At 41.1% G+C, this 25,190-nt stretch overlaps 1 protein-coding gene across 2 annotated transcripts in view; it reads right to left on the minus strand.

The window, feature by feature from the left end:
- LOC124340627 (zinc finger protein GLI4-like) overlaps positions 1-4,138 on the minus strand; it is a 40,804-nt gene extending 36,666 nt beyond the window's left edge. Inside the window, exon 1 of one of the 2 annotated variants that reach the window (XM_046793197.1) lies at positions 3,130-4,138. The gene's annotated coding sequence lies outside the window, so the exon portion shown is untranslated. Of the gene's footprint in view, positions 1-913; positions 1,009-3,129 lie in introns of those variants that run through there. The other variant, XM_046793198.1, reaches the window with a different exon arrangement.
- Between the last annotated feature and the right edge of the window lie 21,052 nt (positions 4,139-25,190).

Genomic DNA, 25,190 nt, shown 5'->3' on the forward strand with positions numbered 1-25,190 from the left:
AATTGCATCGAAAGATGTATTTGAAATAACCTCTGGAATCTTATGACTTATTGAAGTTGCCAGTGGAGAGATTTGCCCGGCTCAGAGAGCTGCTGCTAACCTTTCCAAAAAGAAATGAAAATGTGTAAAGTGTCGATAAGCTGAGCTCCTTCTAAAATGTTGATCTTATCATGAAGGCATTAAGTGCCTTCACGGTTCTTTTTCTTAATAGACTTGCAACGCTTTATTCTTTATTTTTTTAAAAACATTTTTCACCTTTTTTTCTTTTTGATGGGTGGTGGACATTTTATATGGTCGCCACAAATAATACCGGACACATTTCCAAAGTGTGAATTTTTTGTTTTTAAAAATTTACTATTTAACATTTTTAAGTATGTGTGGCCGGATGTGATGAAGAGATTTGGAGAACCGTCAAAAGTCCTTCACTTTGAATTTTTCATTTGAAATCAGCGAAGCGAAATGTGTCGAGCAAAACGGAAATCTGCAGTCCTGATGCTATTTTCTAAAGCCCATACTTATGCCGGAAGAAGAAGGAATAAACACTAAATATATATCGTCCGTCTGCTGTGTCCCTCCCAAGTCAACAGCATATGTGTTTCCCCAAAAACGAAAAACCCTCCTGCTGGGCTGATCTTTGACCTGACAAGAAGCCGGGCTTCAATTTTCTCGCTCACTCGAGTCTTGGACTCGACGAATTGGAATTTAATTCACTGGCCAGTTGTACATTAACTACCCCATTCAATTTCAACTTTCACTTTGACTCTACTTCACTTTATTCTGACTTATTCTTACACTATTCTTGTTGGTTCAAAATTTCAAATGAAGTGAACGTTGGCTTAACCAAAAGTGGACAAAATAATTCTTGAATCCTTAATATCTACAAACTGGAATAGATTCTAAATGGAGAACTTACTCATTTGGACAAAAATTTCCAATATGGTCCATAACACGTGAATAAAAAACCGCGAAAATGCACAACTTGCTCCATGTCTCATTGAAGAATAACTGACAAAGAGATTCCCGAATCTGAGCTGTGTTGCAATTTCTAAATTGCTAAATTTAATTTTTCTCGAAGATGAATAATTGAATACGTGTGTACAAATATTTTTTTAAATAAAATGTTTTTAATTTAATGACTATAATTTCAAGATTGTGAGTCAATTATAAAATACTTTAATTAATTAAAGTCATTAAGTGATCTTTGACAACGTGGGTGGGTGAAAAACAATGGAGTGGGAAGGGAAGTGGCAACTGCCCATCACAGACGACGAATGTGAAATTCAGTGTGTTCTTTTCAAATTTATTGAATAAATTCCCGATTTCAATGAAATTTACGCATAACACCAACTACATTAAAATACTTAAGTTTGTTTATTTCACTTGTTCCAATTCTAAGCAGGTTTATGTTTGATTGGCTAGCTATTTTTGGTCAACACTAAAGTATAGTCAAAGTAAAATAAAATTGGGTTAAAAGTACACATTTACCCGCTGGCCTATACCGCCCGTGTATTATTATTATAAGTACTTTTGAGTGTCGTCCACTACTTTGCATTTTTACCCTCAGAAAACTGAAAAAAAAGCCTTTTTTTCCTTTTTTTAAACTTTTAATCCGCTGTGTGTATTTGGCGGATGGAGGGAATTCCGCATGGGGTCAAGTCAACGGAAAGGGAAGTCTCCCACTTTTTGATAAATGAACTCCCCCCCCCCCCTTCCACCCCCTTGCAGAGGTATACAAAAACGGCCGATTGATCTCTGGCGGGTCAGGAGAATTAAAGAAGAAGAAGATAAAAGGTAAAAAATAAGGGCGGAGCACATCGTGGCACTTATACACACTCTCACCAAAAAATCCATTTGGATTTCATTTTATCTTCTTCAAATGTCTTTTTGTTCCGGAATCGGAATTAATCCGAAAAGCATTAAGAAGAAAGTGGATGGAAGCGAAAAAATGAAGTGGCCCCAGTACTATACTATATAGAGTGTCGTAAATTGGTCGAGGAATTTTATATAAAGATTGTGCGCATATCTAAGTAGATGTAGAGTAGGTGCGACGTTGGCTACTGCGGCGGCAGCAGCCAGTTTTTCCTCCGGTCGTAAAAACGGAAGAAGAAACAACCCAAAAGGAGAGTATACCGAATGTACAACAACGGAAAGCTTTCGTCACTGCTATAAGAAAATTGCGGTTTCGTCTGGGAATCTATACGAGACATTGAAAGGTGCAGGACACATTTCCCAAAGTATAAAAAAGAAACAATTGACCAACTTACTACGTCTTCCTAGTTTTTATTTCTCGACTATTAAAATCAAGTGCTGGGGAGTGTATCCGACATTATTTTACCGCTAGTGGGTCTCGATGAATAATAAAGAGTCTTACGTTCTCTTTTGAATTTGTATACAAGTTCATTTAAAAAAAATAATAGGCCATGGATATTAAAAGACAAACAATTTTGGGGGTTTCTGAGCAATTAGGAAGGAGGGAAGTCCCCTATAACGTGAATGCCGGAACACGGCCAGTGCTGTTGACCAGCAATCGGAACAAAACTACAGAGTGTGGAAAGCGATTGTGTCATCACCGCAAGCCGGAAACAACTGCGGTGTGGCCTTTTGTCACTTAGTTGGAAGCATTTTGTTTCTTCGTGGTTTTTTTGGGAATTTATTTTTTTTTTCTTGGGGAGGTGTGACGGGACTTATACCGAGCGTGTGGTCAGCGTTACGACCGCACAGTCCCCCCCCCCCCCAAAAAAAAAACTATATAATATGTAGCAGTACAAAACGAAAGTGTATTAGAACGACAGCGGTCGTTTTTTTTTACAGGTGCGTCTTCCAACAGGTGAAGAAAAGACCCATTAGATAATTGACTGTGCGAGCGTGGACAGGTCGAAATAGAGAGAAAATGGAACTGCTGTAAGGATAAATGATGGGACAACTATATATCCGACGCCTATTCAATTTTTCTTTTTTCTTGAAGTTATTTACCATCAATTGAATGGACTAAAGCCGATATATTAAGTGTCGCTGTGTCTAATCAATTTGCCCGGCAGATTACGTCTACAGGTGTTGTTCGCAGGCACACACACACACACAACCTTATAGTAAAAGAAATTATCCTTCGTTGTTGACGGATCAACTTACCGCCCAGAATGCCGTTGATGGTATCTCTTCAGTCTGTTGTAATCCACCGTATACACACACGTCTTTTTAAACTATACGATAATGTCGTACCGTTGGCTCAAGTTCACTAAACACTCGATGGCTGGGCCCGGCACTTTAGCGCCAACTATTCAAGCCGGGAGGAGAATCACGACTCGATTAAAAATGGAAAAATATTAAAAAAAGATTGAATGAATCCAATCAGATTCTGCGCTGCTGCCGTGTCTAATGAGCTAAAATCTAGGCTACGGAGCGATTAGATTACGTCACGTTGTGGCTCCCATTGCCGGCGGTAATGCGATCAGGTAGACACTTTTGTTTCACGGGAGCTCGAATGTGTAATATGTGAAATAATTAAAAAAGGAAAAGAAGAAAAGTCTTTTGACGCCCGATCGAATCTCGGTCGATTGTCGGGAGAGGCTTGTGGCACTGGTGGACACGAATTGGCTCGACACTTTGTAATATACGACACACGCAATTGATATATTTTCTGGCTACTATTAAACGAATCGGCGTAAAAGGGCAAAGAACACGAATAAAAAGAGACGAGAGGCGACAGACGAGACACGAGAAATCGTCGAGACGGATGTCAAGTCGAAAAAAAAAGGAAACAAGAAGTAAAAACAAAATAGAAAACGACGAGAGACGAGAGAGAGTCTCTTCTTTCTCGAGTTGAGGTCGGGTTCTCGGTCGCGTCTCGGGGTCGACACGATCTGCGGAACTTGCGCGAGATGGGAAAAAAAAACGACACAAACTGTGCGCACAATCAAAAATAATCTGATCTTTTTGGGGCGGGGAGAAATGGCGACGGTGAAAAACTGAATGGGAAAACGCGCAAGAGCGAACGTAGAAAGAATCACGCCACTGCCTTCGACTCGGCCCGACTGGGGAGGAAGGTTTGTTGTTGTGTCTTTCGTGAAAACGGTTGCCCGTATAGCGTCCAACAGCAGCAGCAGCGGCGGCGGCAGCAGCACCCGGCAGCTAGAGTCGTGCTGGACGATAACACAAAAAAAAAATAAGAATTATACACGAAAAACCAGAAAATGGTTAGTGGCGCCCAGCGTTGCCACTTTTCCATTCACCATCATTTCTCGATTTTAAAAAACAAACAAAACAAAATTCCTCGACACTTAATTTCCTTTTTTCTTTTAACATTTATTTGATGTTTCTATATTTTACCATAGTTTTTGGCTTGATTGTCTTTTTGGTTAAATTCCTTTTTTTTTTTTTCTGGTTGGTGAGACTGGCCTTCTCCCGCGGACGCGGACCTGATGGAAGAGCCTTTTTGGGGTGTTTGGCGGCGCTGGGGACGAGAGTCATCGACTCGTCGACCGGTTATCTTAAGGACGTCTTGATTCTCCCGATTCCTCGACTGATATTCTTCCACCTTTTTCTTGTCGGGCATCCTCATTTGTTTCCTTCTTTTCTTTTCTCCCGAGGAGAAACAAATAAACGGACGCCTCCTCCCCTCATTGGTTGCCTCCTTATCCGAATGAATGACGGCAGCCTTAATGTCATTTAAGATAATGTAAAATCCCTTTTCTCACTTTAGAAGATCTTTGGGGAGAAAATAATTTCCTTTTATTTTTTTGGAAAATGAACGTCGGGACAGTTTGTCCTTAAACGCCAAAGAGGCGGAGGGACTGGCGGGGACGAGTTGTTTGGTTGCAGCAGGAGCAGCAGCGATGAGTAAGGCGGCGATCGAGTTCTTGTTTGATGTGTCAGCAGCTTGTTTCTTTCTCTCATCTCTTTGAGGGCTGCTGCTGCTGCTGCTGTTGAGCCATCAGCTATTTTCCTAAATGGCGGATCACGTCATCAGGATAGCAACTGGCGCAGCGATACGGGGAGGGAAAAAACCTTGGCACATTAGGAGAGAGGGGCGTGAATTCCGAACGCAGCGACGACGACGACGACTATAGTAGAGGACGACGACGGGATTTGATTACCGCCGAGTTGGCTGGTCTGTCTGTTAAGTGAAACCGTCGCCACTGCTGCTGCAATAATAATGACTCGATTGCATTTCGGATATATAATAATCACTACACAACGGTCTCTAATGCGCGCAGACAGCAAACAGACACAGCAAACGGGCGCGGTTTCCTATGGCGCCGGAGCTGGTTGGCACCGGCTGCTGCTGCCGCTGCTGCTGCTGCTCGTATGTGTAAATATGTGTGTCCGATTAAAACGATAGAAAATGTTGTTCTTTTCCATTCAACCAAAAACAAAACAAAAAATAAAATAAAGAAAGAAAGAGAAGGCCAAGATAAGATGACACCAAAAGGCCATAATAATAATAATAATAATAAGCTCCGGCTTCTTCTTCTTCTTCTTCTTGCACGCTGTTGCCAATGCTTGTCAAAAAGGTTTGTTTGTACCGGGCAGCTTTTTGATATCACACAACTTCGCCTGCGTTCAGACCAAGTTCCCGAATTGTCAGCAAAAGAAAACTGAACCGCCAGTTTCAACTAAACACCCAACAACATTTGACACACACAACAATGTGTGTGTGTGTGTGCGTGTGTGTGTGTGGTTCTCTACCGACCCAAAGATATGCAACACACCCACAACAATCAGAGAGCCATTTGAATGCAGCCATGACTCGGATCATTAGAGACTCCCGGGTTTTTTAAAGAAAAAAAAAAGGAAAAATCCAAGAAGAAGAAAATGGAAATTCATTTTTTTCCTACTGTCAAGACACCAGCAAGTTCATACATAAACATTACGTCAGCAGAAAAAAGAGAAAAAGAAAAGCGATTCTATTTTCACGCAGCACTTTTTTCTCTCTTCTCTGCTGGGCGAATGAATAAAAAAAATATCTACGAGTCTCTTTTTCTTTCTATCGTGTGTGTTCAATAAGATAGAGATGCGCCGCTGCGGCCCACCTTCACGGCGCGTATAAACAACCGCACACAAGAGAAAGAAGCGGGGCGGGCGGGCGGGCGGCTCGCGCGCGTTCAGACCCCCACACACACGCTATATAATATGTGTAGCCGTGTGGACTTGTCTGCTGCTATATAGCAGGTTGATGCCCACAGTAACACCCAGCGCCGAGAAGAGATGGGCTCAAAAGATTCCACATTACCGGCCCTATTGTCTTGTTCTCTTGTATCTCTCTCTTGTCTCTCTCCCGACTCTATTTTTCTTTTGATTGTATTCGATAGAATTTTTTAGTTTGAAAAGAAGAAAGAAAAGAATCGGCTCCTCATTTTATTTCATATTTTTTTTTATCCTTTGTAAAATAATAAATACAAAGAAACAAAATATTAAAAAGAAAGAAGAAAAATCAAAACGAAGGAAAACAGAAAATACAAAAATTGATGGATTGATTTTTGGCCTCCAGTCGATCACTGCACGATTTCCCATCGGTTCGTGAACACATTTTTTCTTACGTTAAATGTTTGAGTCTCATCATTTTTCGTTGGCTTTAACGGGAAATCGAAAGCCAATAACCCACAACATACGGAAAGAAAACTCTCTCTACGAGACGCGTGTTATACGTCTCTACGCAGCGTCTATACGTATATATATACTCGATAGAATGTTACATGTTTAATATAGAAATACATCGTCAATGCACACACGATTGATTTTCGTGCGTCATCGTCGTGTCTATACTATGCGGCCGCCCCCCTCCGCTATGGGGATATCGAAATGGAAGGGAGACGGGAAAAAATGATAAGGTTCGTCCATCCGTCCGTCCGCGCGCTGTGCATTTTCGATATCGCGGTGGCTGTAATTGAATTGGGCACAAGTCGTCGGTAAGACATTCACGATTTTTCAAGCCTCCGGCGCGCACACACACATGTCTAAAAGATCTTTTTTATTTATTTATTCAGAACTATACTATCTCCTCCACGATTTTTCCGCAACAAATCAAATGCATTTCGAAAATTCGAGACGGGAGAGGATGCGCAATGTCGTGACGTTGTATAGGTGGGCCGCGTGAGCGCGTGAGTCAAGTATTTAGAACTTTCTCACATCAAATCCAATCAAGCCGCAATGAATATCGATGACTCCGAAAGTGCTATAGCCAGCCAGAAGAAGCCTGCAATTATACCCCTTTTTGAATTGATCAAGATTGGCGGGAAAAACGGTTATGAAGAGATAGCGCTGCTATATACACGGGCCGGCCCCCCCGCCATTGTCAAACATCCACGACCGACCACGAAGACTCTCTCTCCGCTTCTTTTTAGTTATTTTTTTCCTTTTTATTCTTTGGCTTCATCTCAGTTTTCTCGGCTATTCGATACGGGCCATTCATTTCAACGGGGGCCCATACGAATGAAGGGGCTGAGCTGCCGCTCGGCCAACTCTCAGCAGCCGCAGCAATCTTCACGGTTCTCCTCATTTCGCTGCTTGGCAGTGCCAGTGCCCAGAAGAATAAGAAAAGTGGGCACCATCAAATAACGACACGGAGAGGCAAGAGAGACACACAAAACAACATGACACGCCGACAATAACGCTGGAAAAAAAAAAGAAATGGAACAAATTCCAAAATTCAACAATTGCCGAGGGAATAACAACAACAACAACAAAAAAAGACCTTCTTCTTTTTCCTGTCTCCGGGTCTATTTTTTTGTTGTTTTATATTTTTGAAACCCTTTGGCACGCAAAGCTTCATTTACCTAATCACATTCATCATTTCCTCTGTGATTATATTCTTCCCTCCTTGCCTGCATTTCTCACTTGAAGACGCGGTGCGCAATCGACTAGACGAACCGAGTCGCACGCTAGATAGAAATGGCCGGACCCGGATGGTACATACAACACGGAGCTGACACTGCTATGTCGGCCTTAAAAAAAGAAAAAAGAGAAAAATCTAAACAAAGACGAGAGAACCCGACAGTTGCCTTGCCGTGTGTATGACATCATTGGCCTTTGAAATTTATTCAGCTGCTGATCTTGATTCTTCACAAGCCCCTCTGTCTTCTTCTTGTTCTATTTGAAATGATGAAAAAGTCAGTTTTTTTTTCTTTTTTTTTCTGGAATTGGTAAATTCCCGCAGTTGAGTAGACGCTCAGGAGGAACCCCCTGGAGGGAGGCCGTCCTTTTTTCTTATTTCAATTTTTGAATTGCAGCCGCTGCTGCTGCTGCAGCAGACGTCATTTCAATTTGATGAAAAAGATTTGATAACAGCAGCCAACAGAAAAATCGACAAATAAATAATAAAAATGGGTACGCTTGATTCGCTGTACAGATATCGTGGTCGTGATTTACTTTTAGCCAATTTGCTGGTGTGTATATACACGGCGCAGGTTAATGCACGTGCGTGACCGCTAGAACTATATAGAGACGTAACGGCAGTCGGGATTCAAATGTCCGAGACGGATGGAACTTGACAGTTTTCGGGATGAGAGGCAACAGTCAAACAGGTGACTAGAATAAACAGCCCCAAAAAGGGAAAAGTTTGAACCATTCTCTCGTGCCATTTTTCAGCTCAACACAAAAGGATCTGTTATTTTACCGGGCCAGGGGAAATGAAATCAGATGATGAGATGAGACAGCCGGACACGGGAGAGTCCCAGTATACATATAGTATCAAAATCCGTTATTGTTCTGCATCTTATTTACAATCGTATAATGAGAAGGAGCGGGGTGTGGTTGATTTAGGACAAAAAAAAAGAAACTAGCTGCTCTTAATTTTTTTGGGGGAAAATATAAAGAAAGAAATGTACATATAATTCCTCCTGGGCAATGATGAGAGAATGAGATAGATAAAAGCCGCAGGGAAACGGCACAAATTTTAACACAAAAGTTCCAGTCTTTATTTAAAAAAAAAAAATAATAAAGAGGAGGGATGAAGGGGCTGGTGGTGTTGATCCGCTTGAGTTGAGTGGAGGGAGGAAAGAAAAAATAAGAAGAAATAAACTCGAAAAAATCGAGTTGGGAAAAGAAGAAGAAGAAGAGAAAAACTGTTCGTGCCTTGTGTTTAGTCATGCAATCTGGTCGTACACAATATAACAAGCTCGACCCCCTCCCTTGGCTTCTCTCTCATTCTCCTAAGTGTGTAAACTGTACATCAGCTTGTATATATTCTTCGTTGCTGTGTATATTTCGTTTTTTCCACCGAAAAAGTTCAAAAATTCGGGGAAATAATAAAATAATACCCCCAAAAAGAATCGAGCGGAAATTTTTCACAAGAGTCTATAAAACTTGGCTATCTATATTGAGTGTGGTGTACGCTATGCTCCGGTCATTATACCTCGTATATTTCATCGCCTCTTTTTGAATTCTCCTTTTTTTTTCTTCTTTTACATAACAACTTCTTTAGTATAGGGGCGCCTCCCTATGTATACGGGCGCTCATTTCCTCTCGAGCTTCATGTAATAAACGTAATAAGAATTTAAGACACAAGGCTCTCTTCGTCGGTCTTGATGATTTTAAATTTGTGGGCGATGGAAAGATATTTTTCTTTTCTTTTTTTGAATCGACCGCCAAGACCGAACTTGGTTAGGGGAGGGAATTGTCTTGCGTCGTGCGTGATGTGGTTGTTATGACCAGAGACCCTGCTGTGGCGAGAGAAGAAGCAGCAGCAGCCTGAGAATATCTAATATATCCCTATTGTTATTCTTATAGTAGTAGCCCAGATGAAATCCGCGTGTCTTTATAGCCCGGAGGTGTGGCATCTCTCCCCGTGCGAGCCGACATGGAGGCAACAACAGGCAGGTACGCAACAGAGAGAAAGAGAGAGAGCCCCACAGCCACAAAGTGTATAATGAAGCTGTCTAAGGGCTGAATTGAGAGGCTAAAAGGTCAATTAAGATGCAGACAAGAAGGATCGGGGCCAAAGGGGGTACGGAGAAATCGCCCAGCTGGATGAAAAAAGCCTTGGGCGGAGGGACCTGAATTTTGATATTACAAACGGATGTTCGAGCCTCATCATATCAAAAAAATCTACGCTGGGGTACAAACTGAATACAAGCGACCATGTACTACTAGACAACAAACCCTATTTGTACATGCTGCTGTGCACACATAAAGTCTAAACGGACTCTACAATAACTATATCCAAACCCACCGCCGACTAATATAAAATAACCAGGTGGCTCATTTTGTGGACTTTGCGGACACGCTCCAGCACACACACGTATACGGGCAGGCAGGCAGACGTCTACACTTTGTTTCCAAAGTAACACTAAACCGACAGGAAAACAAAAGAAAAGGAATTGCAGCCGACGAAATAATATTTTCGGCTGGAGAAAAAGACATTCCTGTGTGATTCCACGCCGATGGTTTCATGCCTTTTTATTTTCGATTAGGCCTCTCTATCGAGGTGTGCCTAATGGCAAGACTTAGAAGCGTCTATTCCTTTTATAATGCACGTCTTATTAGACCCATAACTAATAATCAGCCCAACGGTAGATATCCGGTAGATAATTATCTCCTTTTCTTGCGCTCGTATGTACTGTAGTACAATTGATATTATAATCAGATGCAGCTCAACCACAAACGTCTCGTTGCATATCCTTCGCTTTTCTTTTGTCTTTTTTATTCAGTGCAACTATCCTTTCTTTTATATTGCCTTTTTTTAAAAAGATGTTATTAGGTTATATCTCCATTCTTCACAGACGAGCAACCGCTCCAACTGGAAGACGGGCATTCAAATGATTTTTTGTTTTTATTTTCTGCACTGTTTGATGTCTGCATTGTCTTTCGTTGACATTTGCATTTGTCTTTCTTCATTTGACGGTTGAAGGATCAAATTGTAAAATTGAATTGATAACAACTTCGCATCTGCATTTTGAATACTATAATAGCGATCAGAAAATGTAAACCCCTTTTTCTTTTATTAGTACGACGCAGTGAGTGCAACTTGATGTTACGCGATGATTATTATGATTATTGTTACACCGGTCGCATCGGCTCACGATCGGCCAGGTCACGCTCCAGCGGACCGAGAGCTGGAGGTGCCGGGGCACTTTCGTGCTACGGAGATATGTGTGTGCGCGCTGTGTAGTTACTTATAGCGTGTGATTCGATCCGCTCCGGCGGATTCACTCGGTTCGTTTGGTGTTTTGCGGCGTCGATAAAAAGAGAGGTGCGCAACGGCGCCAAGTTTCCAGAACAAACCGGCAATGAACGAACGGCAAGTTGTGAACAACAACGTGAAAATAAAAATAAAAAAGGGGGAAATCTCACACATACTCAAACGTGAGTAATGTAATTGATGTTGTTGGAAAAAAAGGGGTATATAAGCTACTATAAGGTATACACGTGTAATTCCACTGCGTGTATCGATCGGGAATCTACACGCATGAAAGGCAACCGCAAAAGTCGGTACAGTTACGCCGAGATTTACGACAATCAATTAACCGCACCTCGTCGTTTGATTGATGACGCAAGAGAAATGAAAAGGTAGACACAAAAAACCAGCGCTATTAAACTATGCGGTGTCTTTTTAAACAAATTGCCAAACAAAAATAAAAAGAATGAGACACGGGATAAAAAAAGAATTCCCGTCGTCGCATTTGTATCCGCCGTGACACAGCCGATGAAATAAGGCGACACGAAAAGTCGGAAAAAAACGGAGAGTTAAGAGTTAACCATCTTCGTCTTGTTTGCTTTCCTCTCTTCCCTTTTTATTGAAGATTCTTCTTCTTCTTGATACAATCTTGTGTGTGTTGCAAAGAGAAAAACAAACAATTTTGTTTCTTTTTAAAAACAAATAAAATCAAGGGCCGAGAAAAAGAAAAAAGTTGACAAGACAAAACGGTGGGGGGAGAGTTGCGCGATGCCCAAAGAGGTCATAAACTTACGTAAAGAGACATATGCACAACTCGCATATATATATACGCCGGTTCTAGTAGTAGTAGGAAAATCAGTTTACTGGGAAATACTTTTTTCCCCCATAGATGTTTTTTTTCTCTTATCTATTTTTCTATTTCTTTCCCATATGCCCATAAAGATAGCGCAGGATAACTTTTTCGCTTTGTGTGTGTGTGGAGAATATATATAAAGAGGCAGAGGCCTTCTTCCATGTTGTCGTGTTTTGAAAACGTGCTGGACCTGCTGCTGCGACTGATTGCCGCTCGCATATACCACCGCCGCATACCTTTTGGTCGTCCCTTATGTAACGTTATATATCTAAATTCCCATTTAGAGCTTCTTTTTTTCTTCTTCTGTAATTCTCTCTCCCCGGCCGTCTTAATGCGTTTCCTACCTCTCGCGTATTATTACCTGGAACATCGGCTGGCACTTCTTAATCCGCGCGCCCCCTCTCTTCTCTTATGTTCCAATGTTACGGACTGTCGCCCGTATCCGCGTTTGGCAGCTTTACGAGGTTTTTTTCTATTTTCTTTTTTCTTTGCCCATTTTTTTTTTCCACCCCCAAAAACAGTCGGAGTCAACTAGCCCCTGGTCGTTTCATCGCCTATCTGTCCTCTCATCATTCAAGCCGAGTCCGAAGAGAAGAAAATTGAAGAGCTTCCTATACGCCAGCAGAGAAAAGATATACTATAAGAGGGGGGAACTGCTGGTCGATGGTACATGGTAGAACCGAAAAGTCATTCCACTAGTTTGAAAAAGACGTGTGGGCTCTCCCAACTGATTTCTAACCCCACTCTGCCCCTACGTCTCAAAAAGATCCTTCACTCGAATGCTGTTGGTGTTTTCCCCTTTTACGGGGCTGTTGTTGTTGTTGTCAGCAACAGCACAACAACAAGAAAAATATATCTTAAAAAGGGGGAACCTCCTTTTCTTCTCGACATGGAAAACAAGGGGGAGAAAAAGAAAGAAGAAAGAGCTAGTGGAGATAGTGTGTTTACCTGGGAAATTAGTTGCGCGCGGGACTGACATTTCAATTCCCCCATTTTCCCAACTGAATTTTTACTCCGAACTCTGCTGGCCGATTCTGTGATGGGTGGAGTGGGCCAACTAATAACTCGTTGATTGAGACATCCAGGCCGGCCTTATACAACACTAACTGGTATGTATGTTGGCAGCAGATGTTCCAGGAATAAGGAGGAGGGTTTCGATTGAATCTAATACACAACGTGATGCGCCCTTATAAGACGAAACGATGCGGAACGAAATTTCTGGCCGGTTCAATCCCCCACTTTTCACAGCTTTCTCTCTTTCCCTGACTGATGTGAAGACGGGAATAGATTCCTATGGCTATTGTCGATACACACAGTCGTCACGTCCGCTACTGTTTATAGGTTGGCTGCCATATAGGAGAATAGACATTCTTCTACATTTCCACGTATCTGTATTGAAAACTTCTTGATATGGTCTTCCCTTTCTATACACGTCCAGGCGCTTATACACACACAGATACATTGGGTGTGTGTGTGCTAATGTCATACTTTATGCTCTTTAAAAGGGAATAGACCTTTTCTTGACGTAAAAAAAAAGGTTTCCAATCGCGCTGGTTGGTCTATTTATCAGAGTTACGTGGGGTCGTCGAGTCAAAGCGGAAGACAGTTTTTACTGCCCAGCAGCTCCGGATTACATTGGCTTGTCGGATGGGTTTTCACCCTGGGCCGGTTAAAAGGAAAAAATTGCTACCGCTGTGCGATCGGAAGGCATTATTCATTTACTCGCGAGTGTCTGTGCCGGTGACATTGTTGGGGTGAGTATTTATAAGCGACTTGAGCCTATTTTGTGGGTATTACATAATGGGACACGACGGAGCTATTAAACAGATGACAACAACTGGACAAAAGAAAAGAACGGGGGGAAGAAGTAAAAAGGGGAGGAAACGGTTGACAACGGACTCGGCGCTATTATAGGCTCACGTATTATATAATAAACTGAACGGCCGAATGAATACAAGGGAGGAGGATCGTTGCGGATCAATGAGACGTGACTTTGTGACTCAAGAGAAGAATCCCCTGCCGTGAGGATTTCGAGGCCGATATGACATTAAAAAAATTACAGGGAATAGAAAAAAAACGTGGTGTAGAGGTTAATCGGATTGTTTGTCACCACGACCGCATCTTATGTGTAATTTAACAAAAGGCTTTAGATTAGACATGTAAGGTCCCATGCCGAGAAGAGACGCAACTTAATTGGTTGTCTTGTTTGTTCTTTCCCTGTGTGAAAGTCCGGAGGGTCAATTATTAGTCGCTAAAGGATTTCAGAGTGTAAAAGATGTAAGTGAACTATTAGGGCAATCTCTGATATAAGTACAAGGACTCTTTGAGTTGCGTGATGGTGGAATAGAATAGTATATGGACAAAGTGGTCGGCGATAAAAGTCTAGAAAAAGAGTCGCGCAAGAGTGCACCGGTCATTTGATTCGGTCGCCGTTTTCTTGCCGAGGATTTTGAATGGCCCCAGGAGGCGGGAAATACAAACGAGAGATTTCAAAACGATGTGATGGAACCATGCAAAGAGGAGAAAGAGCATTTAAGCCCAAATGTATATAAGGAGGGAATAAAACATGAAAGGATCTCTGATGCTGATGGCTAATAGATGTTGAATGTGTTGATATTGTCGCGCATCAACGACTTTGACGCCAAAAGTCTCGACGAGACGATGACGAGACAGTGTCAGCGCCGCCAGCAGCCGAACAGCACCTCCATCTCCAATCTTCTAAAATATATTTTTATCCGCGAGCGGCGGATAGCTAAGCGCCAAAACTCTTACGGGCGGAGGACGACAACACACACACACACACAAGTGTGTGATAGAGCCGTGCGTTAAAGTCGGAGCGTCGAAAAGTAAAAATAAAATAAAATAAAAAAAGTCGGCGAGAGCAGAGCGTTAAAATCCCATCCAAGTGATATATTCAGTGGCGGAACAACAGACACACACACACACACCGACATGTAGAGAAAAAGGGGCCGCGCACAGCCGAAGGTGAGTATAGTATCTCTCTTTTTTATTTTATTTTATTTCCCTTTAGTCCACAAATTTATCAAATCTTTTTTTTTTTCTCTTTCTTTCTTCTGCGGCTCTTTTCTTCTTCTTTTTGAAATTTATCGTTTCACGGAGCTTTATTTATGATCATGATTTTTTCAGAGTCTGGCCGCTCGTTCGCTTAGTTTTTTTTCTTCTTTTTCGTGAATGCGCCCCGGGGACGAGCAAAAGAGATATGGAAAAGCTTCAATTTCACATCGACGCAGATGTGTGTGGGGGAATCCGCAATAAGATTTTACACACATCCGTTTTTGGCCCATCAAAAAAAGACAATCAGGTGGAAGAGATAAAAGGCGGATTGCCTGCGAGTATTTTGTCAAAAATTCCCGAATGGAAATTTCCAGTGATGATGAAACAATAAAGGCGTAGGCTTTTTTCGTATGGATTTAACGGCAAAGGTAAAAATAAAAATGACGGATGGCTTTGTGCCAAGGTATCGAAAATGAAAACCTGTTGTTGCTTGTTGTTGAACAACAACTCTGACGCGCGGTCCATCTCTTATCGCCCGCCTTTTTTTTGTCCGATCGAGACGTGGCAATCGTTTTGATTATGATGTAACGCCTTTTGAATTGAAAACGCTCATACACCGAATCCTTCAATTCTTCCTGGGCGTTTTTTTTTTCTTTCTCCAATCCAGAAGCAGAAAAAATAAAAATACCGGCGTGTGTGGCTATGGGCATAGAACTTGTGTGTGTACATAAAAAAGAAAAAGAGAAAAAACTACAAATCGACCGTGAAACCGTTTCGCGGCGGAGAAATCCGCTCCGCTCGTCCTTTCAATTTTCACGGCTCGTACCGTCCTGTAAAAACATTTCAGCACCTCCTCCTCCTCCTCTTTTTCCACGGACAGTTTGTTATTTATATTATTAGTGAACCCCCCTCACTCTCTACTCTTAACTCGTACGTGGGTAGAGTCTATGCAGTGGGCGTGCGTGATCTCTCTATCATCCGCAGCAGCGGAAAAATAAAAAAATAAAAATAAGGCGCAGTTACTTTTTCATCGCGCGACGCATAGGCTGTTGTAGTATAGACGATTCGGCTAATACGTTCCAGCATTTCTTCCCAAACGAAAGAAGAAAAAGGGCGGACTTGCCATCCAGGATTTGAGCGATTATCAACGGTATGTAATAAACTACCTGCCGAGAGAGTCTATCCTTAAAAAAATAAGTTTTGGGCGAGAAACATCTCTCTTAGTAGATATTGAAAACAAGAGGGGGGCAGTTCAGCACAGCCAAAAAATGTGGAGAAAGAATATAACCCAAAATATTGTCGATAAGGCGCGGACCCACACACACACAGTTCGGAGGCCGGCACCCATCAGCAACAAATCGTTTGGCAAATGAGTTCCATCCGGGAAAACGGACGCAGGTTGTTGGCGCGGTCGTCGATTGGGGGGAGGTCGGGTCATGTCGGCCATCCTTCAACCAACTGATTACGAATTCGTATTGGTTTTGAGGCGGCACTGCCAACGATGGCCATCACATTCTGTCTGTCCGTCCATCTCTCTCTCTCTGCTGACGGATATATTCTCCTCTCTTTCACCACCTCCTTCCATCTTTTTTTTCCCATGAATAAGTTTTCTCCCTCGGCTTTTTTTCTTCATTGTTGTTTCTTTTTTGGCCAACACATGATTGAGAGAACCTTCTTGTGTTATTTACCTCGTTTTGTTTTCTCGTTGGATGGATCCCAACAGGTGGGCGTCGAGCTGGTGAAGATGAGGAGGGGAGGAAAGGCCACAGCCAAGGAGCGGCACACGGCCCGACAACAGTCAAACCAGGAATGTGTTTCTTCAAGTGGAATTATATGAGCGTAGCAAATCGCGACCGACACCATCAGGTGGTGCGAGGCCATGAGTTCGTGTGTCTCTCTGCTGGACGTTTTTCAGGAAAAAAAAGACAAGTCGGAAGAAAAAAGGGGGACGCGGCAAACGAATGTGGCCGTCAAGTCCAAATGGCTATCGGTAAACGTCAAAAATAACAACAAGGAGAATTTTTTTTTTATAAAAATAGTCAAAAAGGAGGGGGGTCACTTCAAATATGCTCGTCAAAAAGTTGCCACAAAAATAACCCAAAGGGAAAAAGAGAAAAAAAAAATTAAAAAAAGTGCTGAGCAAAGTGAGCAGAACTCTTTTTTTTTTTTCTTTTAAAGAAATTTAATTTCAATATGTGAAGGTCTGTACCAGCAGGGGAGCCTAGAAGTTTGTAGGATCGACAGGAGAGAGAGACCTGATTTTCTTGGGGACCTGTCAGGAAAGAAACTCGAGGTCTAATTGGAGCTTGAAGGACCAGAGACCAGCTCATGCAGGTAAAGAAGAAAGGTAGTAGCTCTGATGGTGGAAGAAACTCGACAGAGGGGCCGTGACATATCCGACACGTCCGTGTCCTGCGCTCCTTCACAACCGAATCTCAACACAAAGGCGATGTGAAAGGTAAAGAGAATGAACGTTTCCAGGGGTGGCTACGCACTGCCATGTAATTAGCTCGACTTGTCAGGAGGGGGGAAATTATCAAAACAGGCGAAACAAATTCTAAAGCGTCTGGGAAAACGACCTCGTTCGTTCCTTTTTGACGTGTAAAACTACAAAATGCTGCGCCAGACTTTCAGGGTCGAGTGCTGGAACAACGTCATTGAACTTTGTGGCGTTGACAATTGTCTCTGCCTTTTCTTTTTTGAAGACAAAAATTAAAAGAAAAGGACTTGATCGGTGCGCGTTCGTTACTTAATTGAATCCAACGAACGCGCGCGATATTTAAACTAATTTCTCTCTAAAAAAAAAACAATAAATCAAATCAACTTGTACATTTAGTGCGAGACTAAACGAGTGTTATTTTATGCTAACCCTACCGCTCTTTAGGGTGTTTTGTTTGTTTTGTTTGAAGCGTAAATAAACATGTCGACCGGCTCCTGACTCTCTTCTCCCATAACCCCGCAGTGACATGTGACGTGAGCCAACGACGACGACACTGGAGTAGAAGATTTTAAAAAGGGGAAGGAAATCTTCATTCGTGACCTCTTTGAACAAACAAAACTCCTCAGCAACAACAACAACAATCCCAAAAAAAGTTGAAATGGCCACTCTCGAAAATTGCTGACGAGTTCATCAAAAGGGGAGAATGACGGGAAGAAATTTCCTTGGTGGTGGGGTGCTCGTCGGTGTGAAATATACGATTAAGACATTTTAAAAAGTAATTTGAAAATAAAGGGGGGAGATCGCACCTTTTCCTAATAGAAATCCAAGAATACATTTAGTAAGGAAAAAATGATAATAAAAAAAAACATATGACCCAAAAGGCAAAAGATACGAGGAAATGCCGGTGTCGGTGTGCCGGCAGGTCGCTCTTGGCAATAAAATTTTCTAATTGCACTTTGCTTGAAGTGTTTAAAAATTAAAATATTTTTAAACTTGATTGTTTACCCACAGAGAAAATTGTAAGGTACGAAACAGGGCCTGATCTGCAGTTGTTCTACGATGAGCAACCACTTCCATTGGTTATTCAATGAACCATAATTGAGTTAACAAAAACGGCAAGAGAAAACAGTCAAACGCATATTTAAGAAATAATTGCATCGCTTCTACGTAACGAATAGTCAAAAAGGATAGATAGTCAAAAAGTAAATAGTCACAAAGGAAGAATAGATGTACATTTGTCCTACCTTTAAGCCTGGGAAATACAGTCAGGCATCCACAAGTGCTCCATCCAGAACAGTCGAATCCAGGTGAAAGGCATAGGAAACAGGGGGTCCTCGTGAATACACCCACACACACATGGGTATATACACGATAACAGAAAGGATTTACCAAAAAGGGCAAGAAAAGATCCTTAAATCTACCCGACATAGGTAGTTTCTCTAAACAAACGGGATGCTGTTTCTCTAAATAAAAAATAAAAAATGTGTTACGAAAAAATATTGACAGAAACAACAGTATGTAAAGTGGTAAGTGATCCAGTGGGTTAATTGTTAATAAACAGGAGAATTTAAGATTCTTATGCAATACACTGCATTACAAGTCATGCATAATTAAAAGATCTAGCAGGTCAGGTGATTATAATAGCAACGAAAAATTATTACCCAAGCGATAATAACTGAGATTGTTGCTGATGACAGTGACAGCCTGACAGGTAAATAGCAGAACAAGCAAAACTGGCATTGTTACGATGGCTGGCTCAGGTCTGAAATCTGCTTAAAGAAGGTAGAAGTCAGGAATTAAAATTTCACAAAACTTGAAACAACAACAGATTTCTTTAATATTTAAGGTATACCATATAATCTTTCTATGGTAGTATTCTTAATTTTCTTTACCTGCTACATGGCACGGGGAGTTGTCATTAAGTGGCATTAAGTAATTCAATAAAGAGACGCGACCCGAATTGACACGACGACCACATTATTGTAATTTGTTTTGTGCATTGTTGTGCTATTTTTCGTGCAGTCACAAACGTTTCCTAAAAGTTATCGTTCTGTTTTTCTTGTAATGTTGACCTTCGCCTCTTTTTCGAGACTTATTGAAAACAAAAGCAGAAGCAGACGAGAGACACTGGGGTGTGGAATAATAATTTTTAAGATATCGATAGAAATTAAATATCGACCCCCTCCCTAAATCCAAACTGCTCATGAGTACGATAAAAGCGGTTGTCTGATCGTCTCACCCGCGCTCGACATCCGTTGGACGGATCGAGATTATTTTACACCTTCAAATCAAGAAGAAATATAATCTGAATATATGAGCTTTGTTGTTCAAGGAAAGATGCGTCGGCTTGAATAACTTTATTACCAACTCCTGTTTTACAAATCATAAGCGGATTCGATTAATAAGAGACAATTCTACCAACCATACAACTAAACGTTATTAGCTTATACATAGATGTAACATAATTTTTTATTAATTAATGATTCCTAAAGTAATGCACATGATGAAATGGCCAAATAGAAGTTGGAATTGATGAATCATATGTAATGTTGCATATCATTCAACTCTCTCCCAATTTTGGTATTTAAGCATTATTGCATGACTATTAGGAAAACGCTTTACTGAACTGATCTTGGACTCAGAATATCAATTATTTCCTATTTCAAACTTGATTGTGGAATCCAAAGTGGAGTTAGCATTCCATACTGCTTTAAACCTGCGCTGGCTTGAAAACAATTAGGGAAAATGAACAACCACAAAAATGTCGTCACTGCTCATTGTTTAAATTTTTGATATGCATCATGTGCAGGCTCTAACATTGTTTGGATAAACAACTTGTCTTCGACGGATGAATTTCTTTATTGGTTTTTAGTTGACCGTCATCGAATGAGATTTTCTTGTTGACAAATATTGGTAGTTTGTTTTTATGTAAGTTATAGACTATGAACTTGTTAACTAACTGCACGATTTATCTTGTTATTTATTATTTTATCTTCATTGGGCATTTTCCTTTAGTGTTTCAGGACGGAAGCTTTTTTAGTTTCATTATCGTGTTTATAGAATGGCATTTCTATGAAGTCTTATATTGGTTAACAATAAATATAACACCAGAATTATATCTGATGATTATGGGCTTTATGGCACATAGAAGTGAATAGAATTCTGTCTAAATCTATAATTTGTAGCAGGATTTATTTCACCAGTGTATGTATTGGTGATAAATTCGAAAATCATTGAAAATTGGAATATATTGGTTCAAAATATAATATTACTTGTATTCAAACTTGGATGGCAAATTAAACATATTTAATTGCCATATGTACGCGATGGGTGTTAAGTGCTACACGTTAATTCAGCGTTTTTAAACTCGTCGAAGGTAGGTTGAGCAAAGATCACTAATCCAAGTATTAGGTATAAGTGATATCCATGGATTGAGACTTTCTTTTGCGCTCGACATCCGCTGAACGGATCGTGAACCTTCTCCCTATCAACAGGGGAGAATGACGGAAAAGAAAATTCATTTTAGTTCGGTGGTAGCGGGTGGTAGGGCGCTCGTCGGCGTGAAATACGATTAAGACATTAAAAAAGTAATTTGAGAAAAAAAAGAGGGGGGAGATCTCAATCATCAATTTCCTAATGGAAATGAAGCAGGTCACATGAATAAAAGCAACAACAAATTATTACCAAAATAAAATTCCGATATTTTTGCTGACGACAGCCTGACAGTCAATAGCAGCACAAGCAAAACTGGAATATCTTGTTGTTATGATGGCTGGTTGAGGCCTGAAATCTGCACAGAGGAGGATTAGTCAGGAACTAAAAACATTTCACAAATTTGGAAAAGGTTTCGTTTATATTTAAGTTACCGTAATCTTTCTATGGTAACAATAGTATACTTAATTTTTTTTACCTGCTACTCGGCATGGAGTATGTATTAGCAATTCTATTAAGAAACGCGACCATGGTTGTGTTGACACGATAACCAATTGTATTTGTTGTGCCTTAATTTTTCGTGCAGCCACAAATGCTCCAAAATGTTATCCATCTATTTTCACTGTAATTTTGAACTTTGTCTCCCATTCGAAACTTGAAAACATATCGAACGCAGACGAGACCACGAGTCGACGCTATCTTCTAATATCGATTGAGAATAAAAATCGACACCCTCCCTGAAACCAAACCAAAATTACAAGCAAATAAAGGAAAATCGTTATTTCAAAAAACCATTTGTCAACTCGAAAAATCCCGATATTCATGTTTAGTCACCGAAGCCTATTCATTCGGAAAACGAAATGGAAGTGGGCGGAGCCGGGTCTGGAAATCAATGAGTTCACGATAATTGTTTGCTTTTGACGTAGATAGATTTAATTACTAAATGTTACAGTTAATCTGCATTTAATTTGGATAATGAGCTTTAATCTTTAAGAAGAATTCATTGGCTTGGGTAACTTTTATACCAACTCATGTTTTACGAATCTTACGCGGGACCGTTTTTAAATCGACCAATTTATGAACCATTTCAATTATTTATCAGGACACATACATTTTTACTGGTAGTCATTTTTAACAAGAAATATTTTCGAGCGATAAAATTGGTAACTGCGTCCATTATCTCGATATCCAAACGCTTTCATCTGTCACCAGGATATAGTGATTATCAGCGGTGGCGGTGGATTGTATTCATCATCTAAATCATCAATTAATTTAAACTGACCCTGAGCTCAGAATATCAAAAGGTTTCTCCTTATCAAACGTGATGGCGTAAACTGATTATTGGTATCATGTCTACACGTTCATAAAACTGTACTGACTTGTGAAACAGTTAGGGCTAATGATAAACCACGTAAATGTCGTCACAGCTCATTATTTAAACTTTGTGATATACCATGGGCGCAGTCTCTGTCATTTGCTAATAACTATTTCCTGAATTGTTTCGGTTAAGGGTGCAACCTTTTCAACAACGGGCGAATTTCTTTATTCATTTTTAATTGACTGACATCGATTGAGACTTTTTTTATTGACAAATATCGGTAGTTTGCTTTGGTGTAAGTTATGGAAAATGAGCGTGTTAACTGACCGCACGATTTGTCTTGTAATTGATCCCTATCTTCATTGGACATTTATCTTTGAGTGATTCAGGAATTGAAGCGCATCAGTTTCATTACCGTGCTTATAGAATGGCATAATTATATAGTCCTATTATGATTACAATTGAAATTAATACCGAATATTTTGTCAATGGGAAAATTGGGGAAAAACATCAAAAAACCAACCTCTAATGTAGGGTTCGTTTTTGCTTCAATTTCCTTGGCAATCGTCGACAATTATTCGGAAACCCACAATAAAATTGGATATCACAGTCCAAAATAACAAAGCCTTGCTCCCCAACTAAGTTGGTGAATAAAACATCTTTCATTACCATAAACAAACGAAGGTTGTTAACTGCTACACATAAATTTAGCGATTATTATCGCGTCGAGGTAAGGTTGGCCACAGTTCACTTATCAGAATTTTTGGTATATAGCTCAGCACATCCATGGATTGAGATTTTCTTATTGAGACGTTCTTTTTGCGCTCGACAACCGCTGAACGGATCATGAATATTTTAGTAAATAATAGTTTGTCTCAACAGAGCCCCCTACCACAGTTAAGATAAAAGTAATAATGTGTATGAAATCAAAAAGACAGCAACAACCCAGAATAGTTGAAACGGCCAATCTCGAATATTGCTGACGAGTTCATCAAAGGGAGAGAATGACGGAAAAGAAAATTCATTTTAGTTCGGTGGTGGTGCGCTCGTCGGTGTGAAATACGATTAAGACATTAAAAAAGAGTAATTTGAAAAAAGGGGGGAGATCGCACCTTTTCCTAATAGAAATCAAAAGAGAATATACCCAGCACACAAATGCATTTAGTAAGGAGAAAATGATAATAAAAAAAGACACAAGCCCCGAAAAAAGAAATAAATTTTCATCAAATAGAGAAAGAAAATTTAGAGTCACGGTAGACGCCGAGCTGTCGGAGTGTGATGGAGGCAATCCATTTTTTGGTGTGTTCCTCCCTTCCAGTTTTTTTTACTATATAGGCATATAATATAATATCCACTCGAAGAAAAACGTTTTATTTCATTTTTCCAGATTTTTTTTTTCTCTTTCAAACCGGAGAGCTCGATGATATCCCCTACTGCTTTATTTCAGCCGCAAGATGTTTTGAAAACGGGAGAGAATCTTTTATCCTATAACCTCTAAAAGAGTCTTTAGACTTTCGTTCCTCCCCTATATACGAACTCAGTCGGATAGATTTTTCTCTCCTTTTTTTTCTCCCCCTTTAACCCCGTCAGTTTTTGGGGTTCTTATATTTCTATTTCTTCCCTCGGAGTTGTGTGTGTGTTCATGGGATGGAAGAAGAACAAGTCGGAGGGAGAGATGAGACTTTTTTTTTTCGGGACCGTCAACGCAGACGCCCGCAGTGCCAAGTTGGAAGACCTTTTCCATGTCAGTTGTAAATTACATTCGGTTCCCGCTGAGGGGGGAATTCACCATGTGAAGTGAACCTTCTCTTATTGGTCACCTGCTGGGCCGTGGGGCCCGTGGCCTCCAGCGCAGATAAGACCCGAGCTCTTCCCACCTTTTAGCTTCCATCCTCCTCATCACCTTTAGACGGAGTCCCTGTCCTCCGAGTCCCCTTATATTTCTACAATTGCTGCCCATTGTTTAAACCAATTACAAGCTCGTCTCGACTTTGAAACAACAACAACAGTCATCATCGCACAGAGTCCGCTGCTGGACGGGCAGAGTAGAAGAAAAATCAAATCGAAAGAAAACAGAATGGAGAAGATGATGATGCGGCAGCCAAATCACAGAAATCAGAGCGCGACCAATGGAGCTAATCAACACACGGCGGCAGCACACTGATGCCTTCATCATCATCCCACGTTACACTCGGCCTGACGTTCGTCATCCGCCCGGCTTCCCATCCCCCCCCCCCCTATACTCACGTCATAATAATATAATGGGAAGGGTTGCGCTGCTGCATCTTCCATCCGTCAATCCATCGCGGCGACGAATGATTACGGACAGCGGGGCAGCAGCAGCAGCATCACGGGATGGTGGGTAGTCCCATCAACTCCCGTAATCTCCCAGCCAAATTTCTCTAAGCTACGTCGTCGGAGAGAACAGAAAAAAGAGATCAGACGGACAGAGAAATGTCGGTGTTGCGTGGCAAATTCAGCGTCAGTTTGACGGCGTGATATTTTCGTCTGATGCGCCTATCTTTTTTTCTTTTTCTACCTTTTCTTATTGCACCTCAAGGGGGCCGATGATTGCTGTTGGTCTCGGCCAGTCCACACAGTCCGGCGCAATCGTCCGTTGATGTCTTCATAAACCGCGCGCTGTTTCTCCCTTTTTCCCTTTTCTTTTAACATCTCCATAATCAGCGACCGCACCGGCGGCCCAGCACGCGGACCGCGCGCATATACACGTTCGTGAGGTGATGTCTATACCTACCTCGTTCGGATGGGAAAGTCTGGTTATAACGATGATAGGCAAAGGGGGAAAAAGGATGAAGGCCATCCAAACGGTCAGACAAAGAGTTGGAAAAAAAAACATAAAAGAAGAAAATCAAAACAAAATAAGAAAAATAAAAGGTGGTGTTATTATCATCTTTGATGACTCTCTCTCTTTCTTTTTTCTTTTTTTACTCTGGATGGTGGATGGATGGGCGGCATTTATCGAGGTCAACCGAACAGACCGGCCAGCAGCGGACCGATGATG

The sequence above is a fragment of the Daphnia pulicaria genome, chromosome 5, assembly GCF_021234035.1.
Source record: "Daphnia pulicaria isolate SC F1-1A chromosome 5, SC_F0-13Bv2, whole genome shotgun sequence".
NCBI lineage: Eukaryota > Metazoa > Arthropoda > Branchiopoda > Diplostraca > Daphniidae > Daphnia > Daphnia pulicaria.